Raw genomic sequence first — 12,134 nt, 5'->3', positions numbered from 1 at the left:
AATTGCTTTTCTATCAGTCTGTACTTATTTTATCTGAGTTTACTAAAATATGAATAACACGTGTTCTCGTCCTTTGTTCAATTCAGATATGGCCTCCAGTTTGAGTAGGCAGAGAAAAAAAAATCACTTCCCATCAGCATAATTTTCAACAACAACAACAACAACTTTAATAATAATAATAATAATAATAATAATAATAATAATAAATAATAATAATAAATCAAAAAAAAAATAAGATGAAGATGAAGAAGAAGAAGAAATTATAATAAAAATGATAATATTAATTATAATTTTTATTCTAATTATAAATACATTTAGCAATAATATAATTATCGTAAAAAAACACATACAAATCCAAATAATTCAAACATAAATAGCTGTAAATTTATTAAAACCAAGGTCTTTGATAAACAGTAAAATTTCCATTATATTTGGTCATTTAAAAATAACATTTAAATATTTTATTTCTATGTTCATTAATATATATACTTTTTTATGAAAAACATCGTCAAATATGCACTTATATTTTAATGTTAATGTTAATAAACAAATACTATATTTAAACTACACATAAATATATTGTTTTTATATACCTTAATATATATATATTACAAAAATGCCACAAATATGTTCTTAAATTTCAATACCAGACTCCGGTGGACCGCTTAAAAGGCTATTTGCTAATGCAATGGTTCTCGTGATCCCTTGTTCCCCAAAGAAGGCTGCTTCTTGTGTCCGAAAACAATCGAGCTATTTCCATAGTTTTACAATCTATACTTCATCATACATGCATAACTTTTTCATATTGACAACATAGTTTAGCAATTTATGTTGAGTTTTGACTACTGGTCAGATGGAAATAAAGATACAGACTAGATTTTGTTGCTATGCATGGACTTTTTTCTGAAAGAAGAATTGTAGAAAAACAGAACAATGCACCAGTCAATTGTAACCACGGTCCCCATAGGCCCGGGGGTGTACCGGGGATAGCCGGGGAAATGGGCCGTGTTTTTACCTTCCAGGTGGCCCCGCAGTGCCGGGTGGGTGCGGTGATTTTGTCTATGCGCCAAGTATAGCGGGGAATGTGCTATACCTAGGGTCCCTGGGGTGCGGGAGCATTTGGCGGGGGATTTACCAGCAGTTCGTCCCCGCAGGACGAGGACTTTGCCTGGGCTTGGCTGGACCGAAAGTCAAAGTCCCCGCTAGTCCCCGGACCTGGGGGGGGGGGGGGCGTGGTTACAACTGACTGGTGCATTAGCGCGAAATGGCATCCCACTTCTTTCCGCAGTTTCACCTTTTCGATTGTTTTCCCCGTCATTTGGCACATTTTCGGCACCAGTATCTGACGCATATTTGCATGGTCACATTTTCGCCTCGAAACTTTGCGCATTTTCGCACGGCACTTTTCGCTGCGAAAAACGAAATGGTAGAAATCAGCCACCATAATTGTCCGTAGTGGTATTTAAAATGATGATGGATGTTTAGATAATCTATGATACTGATAATTTACGCAATCAAAATTATATAAAACAATCGCTAAAATTAATGTACTATAATACTTGCATACAACAAGGGTAGCTTTTTTAATCAATTTGCAGTCCCCGTAGCGCAGTGGATAGCGCGCTGGACTTCTAATCCAGAGGTCGCGGGTTCGAATCCCGCCGGGGATGGCAAATATTTTTTTAACACAAAATAAACTGGTATTGTTTTTTTTCACTCATATTTATATAATTATAGATTATCTATATACTTACGCCACTATAGTTTTATTATTGATATCCACAAATAGCCCTACTATATTTATCAACAAATCAAAACTGACGTTGTAAAAAAAATGATGTTCATTGTTTGTAAAATACAATAGTCATATATATGCGCATTTATATGTTCACGAAACAACCATAATAACAAGAAGACTTTGAAAAACTAATTGTTATAACCTGTTCAAAATCGCCATATAAGTAGAAAATCTGCATTCGCATCCTACCTTGATTGTTTACTTTTTATCGGAAGTAAAAATAAGCGCGCGCGGACTAGCTATGTCGTCACTATGGTGTACCATTATAGACAACATTACTCATTTGCAAAAGTGGAGATTTTTAAAAATGAACTTACATAATTTATTTCCTCATATTCAAACTTTAACATGTCTTTATGATTAATATTGCTCAGACGTTATCTATTTAATTTATTTATATTAATGGTTATATGCCATACATACTGGCTGTCCTTTCAAGCTTTCTGCAATCGTAAAATAGCTTTATATTTCGCATTTCATGACACTTCCATATGGGTGTTTTAAATGAAAGTCAATGTCACCTAAAATGATGAGTTATAAGTAGTAGTATACATTTAAAAGTATCTGGAATCAAAGGAATTTCGTGCATTCATTACTTATTTATTGCTGCGATTTCAGTGTGTATTTTGGACTGTATACAGATTGATTTGCTTGCTTCTTTTTTCAGTATATACGTTTTTGTGCACTTCCTGAACACACTGTTTATTCTATTTTCAAAATCTTATCGCCAACGTTTTATTAATGAAGCAGAAATTCTGAAATCGTAATAAATCTGAAATAGATTTTCATTTATGATCATTTATTTAACAAGCATGGTATGATTATTTTCTGCTCGATTATCATTTTGAACAAGCATAACATTCCATTTGTTTTCAATTACATATAACATATATGACACTTAAACGAATAAACTCTTGCTCTCTGTAGAAGATATCTAATTTCAGTCATTTCTGTTCATAATTACATCAACGTTCAGCGCACGCTATGTTACATACATAAATGCCAATAAATCACCCATAATTGAGTACGTTTGCCGAGATTTTTAACAAGTGATCGATACCTTTCATGATTTTTCAAAATCATCAGAGCGTTGTCACGTGACAAATCCGATAGATTCCATTGGTTTAAAGACTAATAAATAACCTGTTAATCAATACGTTTTACAAAACAATTACTTTACGCACTCACTCGAGCAATTATTCAAAACCGTGGGAATTCAGATTGTAGAATTCATTGTAAAATGTCCTTTAACAACTGAATGCAGAGCTGGTTTACAATTGAAAGCAAGTTGTAACGTAAACATGACACAAGAACAAACATGAGACATGAGTATGGCCCTGATTTATGATCATGGCTTTGCTATTGAGCGTAATAGAGGAAGACAAAGAATATGTCATGGAACTCCTCCGAGTACTTAGTATAACAACATAATAATAATATCTTAAACATCATGCCAAGATTTAACATCATATCAAGAAAGGACTTTGGAGATCAAGTCTGATTTGTAATGACATTTGAGAGCATGCGAATTTGCTCATGAATATCATTTGACTCTTCCACCCACATTGTACTATTCTTAAATAAAGTTTAGAGTCCTAGAAATGTTTTCTTAATACTTTGACCAGGCCCCAATATCACGAAAACACTCGAGTCAAATCTCAATCTCAGTCTCAACTCTTTTATTAAATGAATGAGAGAATGCGATTTTTAAAAGGGTAAAACATTTACAAGTTTGAATCATATGGTGCTGTAATTTGATAAAAAGAGTTGAGACTGAGATTGAGATTTGACTCGAGTATTTCGTGATATTGGGGCCTGGTCAAAGTATTAAGAAAACATTTCTAGGATATGTTGATAAAAATATTTGGTCAATATTTTACAGAAAAAATTGAGAGCAAAAATTGTACTTGAGTCCAATTTATTATTTTGGAGTTTACTCAAGTACATTTTGTGTTGTAGATGTTTCGTTAGATTATTGAGCAATCATGTTAATCAACATAACGCACGTGAGAATGTGCTTTAGAAAATAGTAAAACATTAGTAAATTTTAATAATGTCATACTGTAATGTTTAGAAATGAGTTGAGATTGAGATTTGACTTAAGTATATTCGTGATATTGGGGCCTGGGCCGTAGCGCCAGCAAGATTTGTGTATGTTTATGTAAACTGTGCGTGTCGTTTTGTGTGTATCTTGTAGTTTAACAAAATTGTACTATGTTGTTGTGCTGCCTGCTGGGCTTATTCCACTTGTTTCCAATTGTGCAACTCGCTGGACTTGTTTATAAATTTATATATATCTAAAACATTGAACCTTTGCGTACTTAAAAACATGTTACGGATATTATTTAGTATTTAAGTTCTTTAATAGATCGTTCATGGCAACAGTTGGTTATATAATTGCATTGTACTGATTGATAAAAAATAATAAAAATAAATTAAACGTTTTTGGAATGTGATTAAGATTTAGTGATCGAACCAAGTGATCCAACACGTTCAGTATTGACGCGTTCAGTATCCATAACATGAACAAAAGTTTATAGTCCGGTTATACCGTGACAAAATTCCACCAAATTCTGAGCTTTGGGTTAAAATTATGAAACATTGCCAGATGATACATATGCATGTTCAGGTTCAGAAAAAAACACCTCAGCACCCTCCTCAACTTTGCCAAAGTTGTCCATCAAAATCCAAGATGGCCGCCATCATCCTTAATATAATAAAGAAGAGCTAACAATTATTTTTTTACATGATTTCAGTAAATGCAATATTTACTTTTGTTAGAAATTCTTAGACTTAGAATCTAAAAGAAACCTTGTAAATTTTCAAAAATATATTTAAAAAACGATTCATTTTACCCCTAACTGATTTTATCGCCAATGTAATGGATCGAAATCTGTTTACATCTTTTACTAGTTTTGACGGAACCATGACCGTACGGCCACATACTAAAAAGAGTCTATATTACATGTGCGGACATCACGTTAAAATCATTATTATTATTTTCTTAATATGATTTATTTGGAAACGGCGAGGGTATGCGGTGGCACAAATTACATAACTATGTAGCCACTGAAACATGAACAAAGGGCAATACCTACGTGACCCAAACTTATTTTAGTGTTTACGCTAATGTCTCCGACAATGTGAAAACGGCACGAACTCGGAATTAAGCATTTAGAAAGCATCCGCCGAAAGCGAGTTCTATTTCTTATTTATTCGATTTATTTATTGGTGTTTTCCACGGTTCACGCAGGCGCGCTGGCTAGTAAAATTACATCCGCACCAAACAGTAATGAAAGTATCGTTTATCTTTTTAAAAAAACAAACAATAACTATAAAATACATATCGTATATAAGATTGCTTGTACTATCATCTCGAATAATTATATAGCTGTTGATTTATTTTATTTTTGTACCTGTCTTTGATAAAGTTTTTTTTTTTCAATTCTAAATTCAATACAAACATATATAGCCATCGATGCATTAAAGTTATAAAGTGGGTGCTCCATGAAAAGAAATGTTCAATGCATATGTTACCCACAGCTATTCAAATGTATGCATGAGTTTTCAAGTAATGGATTCGAACTTCCTGACCGAGATTGTCATGGAAATGTGGCGATGTTCATGGATCTGTAGGCAACACCGTTTGGCCATTCACCTTGTTGTTTCAAAGAGGAAATTGCATTACATTCTGGTCCGGCCAGAATGCTTCATTTACTTATATTTCCATAAATTTGAAATTATTGCAAATATAATGCGCATTATGATAATTTCTCTATTAACGGTCCGTTATTTTGCACAGTTGTTGAGGTGGCTTTGGTATTCTCATAACAATGCGTATTATTCCAAATAACCTTTGTATGGGCCAACCCTTTTTTATTTATGTAGATTGCTGTTGACACAACAAGTTATGAATTTAGATAGCAAATCCTTTTACCTTTATTATTATTTACGATTTGTTAATTAGGAATTATCTATTTGGGTATATTTTCACTCACTTTACACATATACAAACTCACTGAACATGCTAAACTGCTCAAAAACTACATATGCCTTTTGCAACCTCTTTAGAAACATGCTTTTAAATAAAATAAAACACAAGATGTCTATAAAAAAGGATTATGTTTCTCCAAATGCATGTATATATTTTTACGATACCCACATCGGAGGTCCTTAGTGGCGTAAAGATTGCGTCGCATTCTTACAAGGGGTCGATCGGGTGTAAACATAGGGGCAAGAAATTTGAGATACCTAATTATAGGGCAGTGTTTTATGTCTTGGACTCTGATATAAGATGTATTGTTATATACCGCATGACTCTGGTCAATGTTTTACTTATGCTGTTATTTTATAAGGGACAGTATGTTCATGAAAGATGTGATAAACTTTCTAAATTTTAGCTTAATGTGAATGGACATGCGATGACTTTGGTAATTGTAGTTTTCGTTTTGAGTTTGTTAGGATATTCAGCATGATATATAAATGAATAGTGTCGTAGCCTTTCACGTATTGTGTATAAGTCTAAGATTTTCGGCATAGTGCATAAATATATTTGAAAGAGTAACAAAGCCTTGCATGTAAAATTTAAATTGGTCTATTTATAGATGATGTTCAACCAAATACTACCTTGTCGGCATGGAAGCAAAGAAGAGCAGTTTGAAAGGACGCATTGCGGTGGTAACTAAATAGGAACACCAAGAGCAACAAGCATCATCGAAGACATTTCAAGCTAATGTTTGGCAACATCGAAGACATTCAAAATTATTGTTTGGCAACATCGACAATATTTCAAACTATTGATTGGGTACATCGAAGATATTTCAAGCTATTGTTTGGCAACATTAAATACATTTCAAGATATTGTTTGGCAATATCGAATATATTTAAGCTATTGTTTGGCAAGATCGAAGACATTTCAAACTATTGTTTGGCAATATCGAAGACATCTTGATTAAGCAATTGTTCGGCAACATGAAATGTGTTTGCACACATCTTCGAAACCATGGAAAGGAAACTTTAAAAAGTAGAAATGTTTAGAATAGTAAATACAGTAAATATAGTGATAATCGTGTTGATAAAATAGTTCGGAATACAGTGAATAGCCTACATATGTTTTTTATAAAAAAATGCATTACATTAACGCTATGTGGTTGTGTCAAACATGTATAAAAAAATGGATGTTGCAAATTCTCGAAAAAGAATCAATATCTGTTGCTCCGATTTTTAGTATAAATTTTAGTTTATAGAAAATGAAGATATGTTTCCTCGTTTTACAACTAATGAAGATCTTTTGCTCCGATGTTCAGTATGATTTTGAGTTTAGAAATAAAGACGATCTGTTGGTACGAGTTTTAGAATACGTTTGAGTTTACAAAAGAAGATCTGTTCCTCCGAACTTTTAGTATTATTTTTAGACTATAAATAAAAAAGATCTGTTGCTCCGGTATATTATTTTGTCGATTTTTAGTGTTTTGTGTTGTTTTACGATATGGCATGCTTTTTTAACTCACTATTTGAGCATATTCATTATTAATTTGAATATTATTATATATACATTCCTTTCTTTTAAATATTTGATAATTCAAAAAATAAATTCCTTGTGAATGAAAATATTATATTTCATTTCTTCTCCAGTTGATGAAATATGCGATATTAAATGTCTGCCCTTAATTTGGCTTAAAGGAAACAATTTGTAATTTGAAAGGAAATTCTTTTTTTAATGATAGCGTAAGTTAAATTGAAAAAAAAAATGTAATTGCCAAATTAAATAAAATGTTGAATTTGCGTTTTACGTTTCAAATGATAATATGTGGTAGGTCTTTCCAAAAATAGGTATCAAAGAAAGCTAAAACGGTTACTGGAATTAAACACCGAGAAAAATTCGAGGGTCTTAAACGGTTGATGAGTCGGAAGCCAGAAAGTCAAAACATTGGATTTTACCCAAGACAAGCGGTTATCCTTTTGATATTGATAACTCTTTACAGCCTTTGAAAAATACTTGCTTGTTTTTAAACATATATTGCTTGCATGAGTTTCCTAGTTTGTTGATATAAACATGAATTAAATATTTTATAAAGTAAATTAATATGTTTTCTAAACTGGATGTTTCTAATTATAAAATTGCATCGGGATTTTTAGGATTTCCTGTTGGCCTTGTATCTAAGAAATTAATGATGTTAAAAACACATACATGTAGAATTTAATAATTTTCTCTGGTATTATTTCCAGCCATGTTCTCGTGAATTAATACAATTGATGGCTGTTTTATAGAAGAACGGTTTTATCATTAACATAATATATTAAATAGTATTAGTTTAAAATAACTGACTGTTTGCCAATAAATATTTAGTTTAAGAAAACAAAAAGATATTAAAAGAAGACCAATCACATTCAACAAAACATGTTCAAAAAAAGTTTTAAAAAAAGAATAAAATATTGATGCCAACAATAATCACAACAATAATATTAATAATAAAAAGTATATTTAAAATAAAAATAAAGAAATAAACAGCAACAGCGGAAATAACAAAAATGATAAAACCAAAAGCGATGTTTGAAGATTATTTGATTAATTTATCTTCTTTTATTCGTAGAGGGATTATAAAATAAATATGAAACTATTCAACAACTAATCAATGTTTGGTTTTGATTTAAGGTTTTGTTATTTTCATCAAATTAACATTTTTGTTTCATTCGAAACGACATCAATGGAGTATAAACGTTCAGTCTTTTAAACGGAACACCTCTTTTATATATTTTTTGTGTGAAATGTTTGCATTTTATATAAAGAATTTACGAATAATATATATGATATTGAATGAAAATATGTCTGTTGTCATTCCAAAGGGTGCGTGTACCATTGTATCATCAACATGCGAAACCATTCGTACGAAAAAAAACACAATCGAACAAAGAAACTAACATATAGATTTTGAAGTATTATATCGTTATACTTATACTACCAGGATAAATACAATTATATATGGTGATGTGAATAACATACTGCACTTTTGTGTACATGATATGAATAAACATACTACACTTTTATGTACATGATGTGAATAAAACATACTGTACTTATTATCTAGAAGATTTGAATAAACATTTTGCACTATTTATGCATGTCATGTGAATAAACAAATTGCAATATTTTGTCAATGAAACCAGTCATGGTCTCCATTACCGAACATAAAGTAAAACAAACAAACAAACAAATAAACAAACAAACAAACAAACAAGCTAAGGCATGCATCTTTATGTCATAAAATAAATAATGCTGAATGCAGTTTAAATTGACGGACATGTATTTGAAAGTACATTACACTAGACTGCACCAGGTATGCCGAAACTGGTTGGAAAGCCTTTAGTAAAATGCTCGTTCTAAAAAATATATTCCGTTTTAATGATACATGTTTGGTAGTGTGGTTAGCAAATTTAGCGCATTTTATTGTCTAAATGAACTTTTAATTGTCAAAATCATAGAAAAATATGAATATTAATTAAAATGTACCCTTTTTCAGTATTTTTTCTTTGTGAAAAAATATTTAAACCATGTATAGTTTCGGTTTTGCGATTGGTGGCACACGTCCAAAGTTGCACCCGAATTTGCGTCTCTCTAACGCCGAATAAGGTGCCGATGTGATAACCAAGATATTCATAGTGGTAGATATTGTTTTATGTGAAATGTGTAACGGTCACATTGTTGTTTTCGACCCGCAAACTGGAAATGCGTTGTTTACGTCACTGGGCTTGTTTTTGTAATTTCATTCGAGACACAATGCAATACAAAAAGGGGTCTTAGACGAAGAAGACACCGACTCTATTAATAAATGGATATATAGGACAAGTCTGTATTCTTGGGTATTCGAAACGTTTATTTATAATACCAAATAGTTTAGGCTTGCTTTGGGTAAAACATGTGTCATCCATGTTCAATTGGTGGATTTGCATCATTATTTACAGAGCTAGCTTGTTATGTTGGTAGATTTTATTTGTCTTTGCAGTGATCTCGGTATAGGCTCATCCATGTATTTTTATTGTATAATTGTAAATCTTCACTTGCAATTAAAATTACGGGTACACGTGGAGTAGTCAAAAACTGGCGTTGCTTTTGCTATATGGAACAAAGATTCAATAAAAGTCATATAGAGGCAGACGGACCCATAAACAAGACATACATACATTAAGAAAAACTATATACAAAGAGTTGCCATCACTAGCATTAAATCTGGGTTGAATGTATGCTCGCTCGTTGCTTATGAACTGTCTGTGAAATCACATACGCCATCGCAAGAAACTCAAGTGGCTTCAATGGATCAACCATGGGCTGCTAAGCTGGTGGAACATTGTCGACTCTTCTGTACTGTGATGCGATTAGTCGCAGACATTTATTTTTCTGCCATTGCATATCTCAGTAAAACTATTAATATTGTTCTTTCAATTCAGATTGAATTATAATTGAAAACGGAATTGCTAGACAAATAACGGATAACGATTATAACTCATTTGCATACACAGTATAAATTAAAGAGCTAGACATCTATATCAATATGACACAAGGACCATCAAGCCCTGAGAATAACAGAAACAGAATAAGTAATGTTTGTTCAAGAACGCTGAAGTGTTACTTCAGTGCAACTTAACCCATTTTGGTAAACTCATAGAAACGGCTTCCTAAAACATTTAAAGAAAACCTCTCCCGACCCCTTCGTTTCCGCCACTACCATTCTTTACAAGTAGTAAACAATATACATAGTCATTTTGATGCATGGACAAAGTTCAAGGTCATTTACTACAAAGTCATTTCAAATTCACAGGTTCAGCACATTAAAGAGTGTTGACTGCATACCTTGAACAATGTGTTGAGTGTTTTTTTTATAATAATAATTTACTTTCATTGTTTATTTATCTAAAAAATGTAACTATTTTGTTTCTTGTCAAAACAAAGTTTAATAAAGTCTTTTAAGTTGGATGTATCTGTCACTTAGAAAATGTAACTCAGTATGTTTTGTGAATGAAAATACCTACTTAATGTACGCATAGTAGCTTTTTTGTTAGAGCGTCCTTGGTTTTGCTTCACTGTTATTAAAATGAGTAAGTTATCCCGGTATTTGATCAAATTGTTATATCGTATGACAAGCTATGATAGAGCTTAAGAAAACTATCAACGACGATTATTTGTTGAAGTATAATAAAGATACCAACACCTAAGTTTATGATTTAATGTTGGTCTTTCAAAACTATGATTTGCAATAATGTGATCGGGTATAACAATGAAAATTATTGTACCAGGAATAAGGACAAAACCAATAACTCGGTTTGCGGGAACAAACGCAGTTGTACTGACCGATACTCTTTATTACTGGTGGAATAAAAAATGTATATCAAAATATCTAACCGTCTTATTTGGAGATTTAACTTTGTCGTGCCTTTACTCGCCTTTTCCATTTCGTTTTCGGTTGATTGATATATTTTTAAGCCTATGTTAGTATCTCAGAAAACATTCCACCGCTGTTTTTATGAAATTCAAGGGAGTATGACAGTATTTCATTACCGTGTTTTACTGTTGATATGGAAGAAGTGTGTGTGCCCAAAGGGTCATAGTGCAAGATTTGTCTATATCAAACATCCTTTGAGATTACGAAAATGACGACGAAGCTAGCGCCGTAGTGTGTATGTGTGTGTGCGTGCGTGCGTGTGTGCGTGTATGTGTGTGTGTCAACAGTCGCTGTTACATTTAATTTAAGCTTCCAGCATTCATAGAGCCGGAATGTAATTGCATATCTTGCCTGTCCTGTATTTTAATTATCTTAAAAAATAGCCTTTGTAGACGTTTTGATCAAACTCATAATTGTAATAGTTTTGACATTTTTGCATTATGCATAATTGATATGGTATCTGTAATCTGTGCATTTATATGATGAAAGCAATTAATTTAAGCACTGAAAATGCTTAAATGATGAAGTATAATGCAGTTATATGTTTTGGTTTTATATATGTATAAACATTTGGTTGCTTTGAAATTATCTTTCTATGATTATGAGTACAACAATTAACAACGTCATTAACCAGAATTCTTGCATTAAGCAAGTTAGTAATGTGTCTTCATAATTAAAAATTGTAATAAAATAAAAAAGTTGTACAGTGTGACTGCTAAATTTACAATCCACAATTTGATATTTCGGTAAAATATTTTTTTAAATGTATAAATAAGTTAATATAGATATGGCTGGTCGTTTTTTTGTTTTTTTTTCAAACTTTTTCAGTAAATTTTGTAGAGCCCAAATATCTACAAACAAGCGGGTTCTTCTGTATCAACCAATCACAAACAAGTTCA

The 12,134-nt window shown here is 31.9% G+C and overlaps 1 non-coding gene across 1 annotated transcript; it reads left to right on the top strand.

Moving 5' to 3' along the window:
• The first annotated feature begins 1,597 nt into the window (after positions 1 to 1,597).
• Positions 1,598 to 1,670, top strand: Trnar-ucu (transfer RNA arginine (anticodon UCU)). Its single transcript has one exon. It is a non-coding gene; the product is annotated as a tRNA-Arg (tRNA).
• The last annotated feature ends 10,464 nt before the right edge of the window (positions 1,671 to 12,134 follow it).

This window comes from Mya arenaria, chromosome 4, assembly GCF_026914265.1.
Source record: "Mya arenaria isolate MELC-2E11 chromosome 4, ASM2691426v1".
NCBI lineage: Eukaryota > Metazoa > Mollusca > Bivalvia > Myida > Myidae > Mya > Mya arenaria.
The sequence above is the reverse complement of the archived record's forward strand: the minus strand, read 5'-3'. Positions and strand labels throughout refer to the sequence as shown.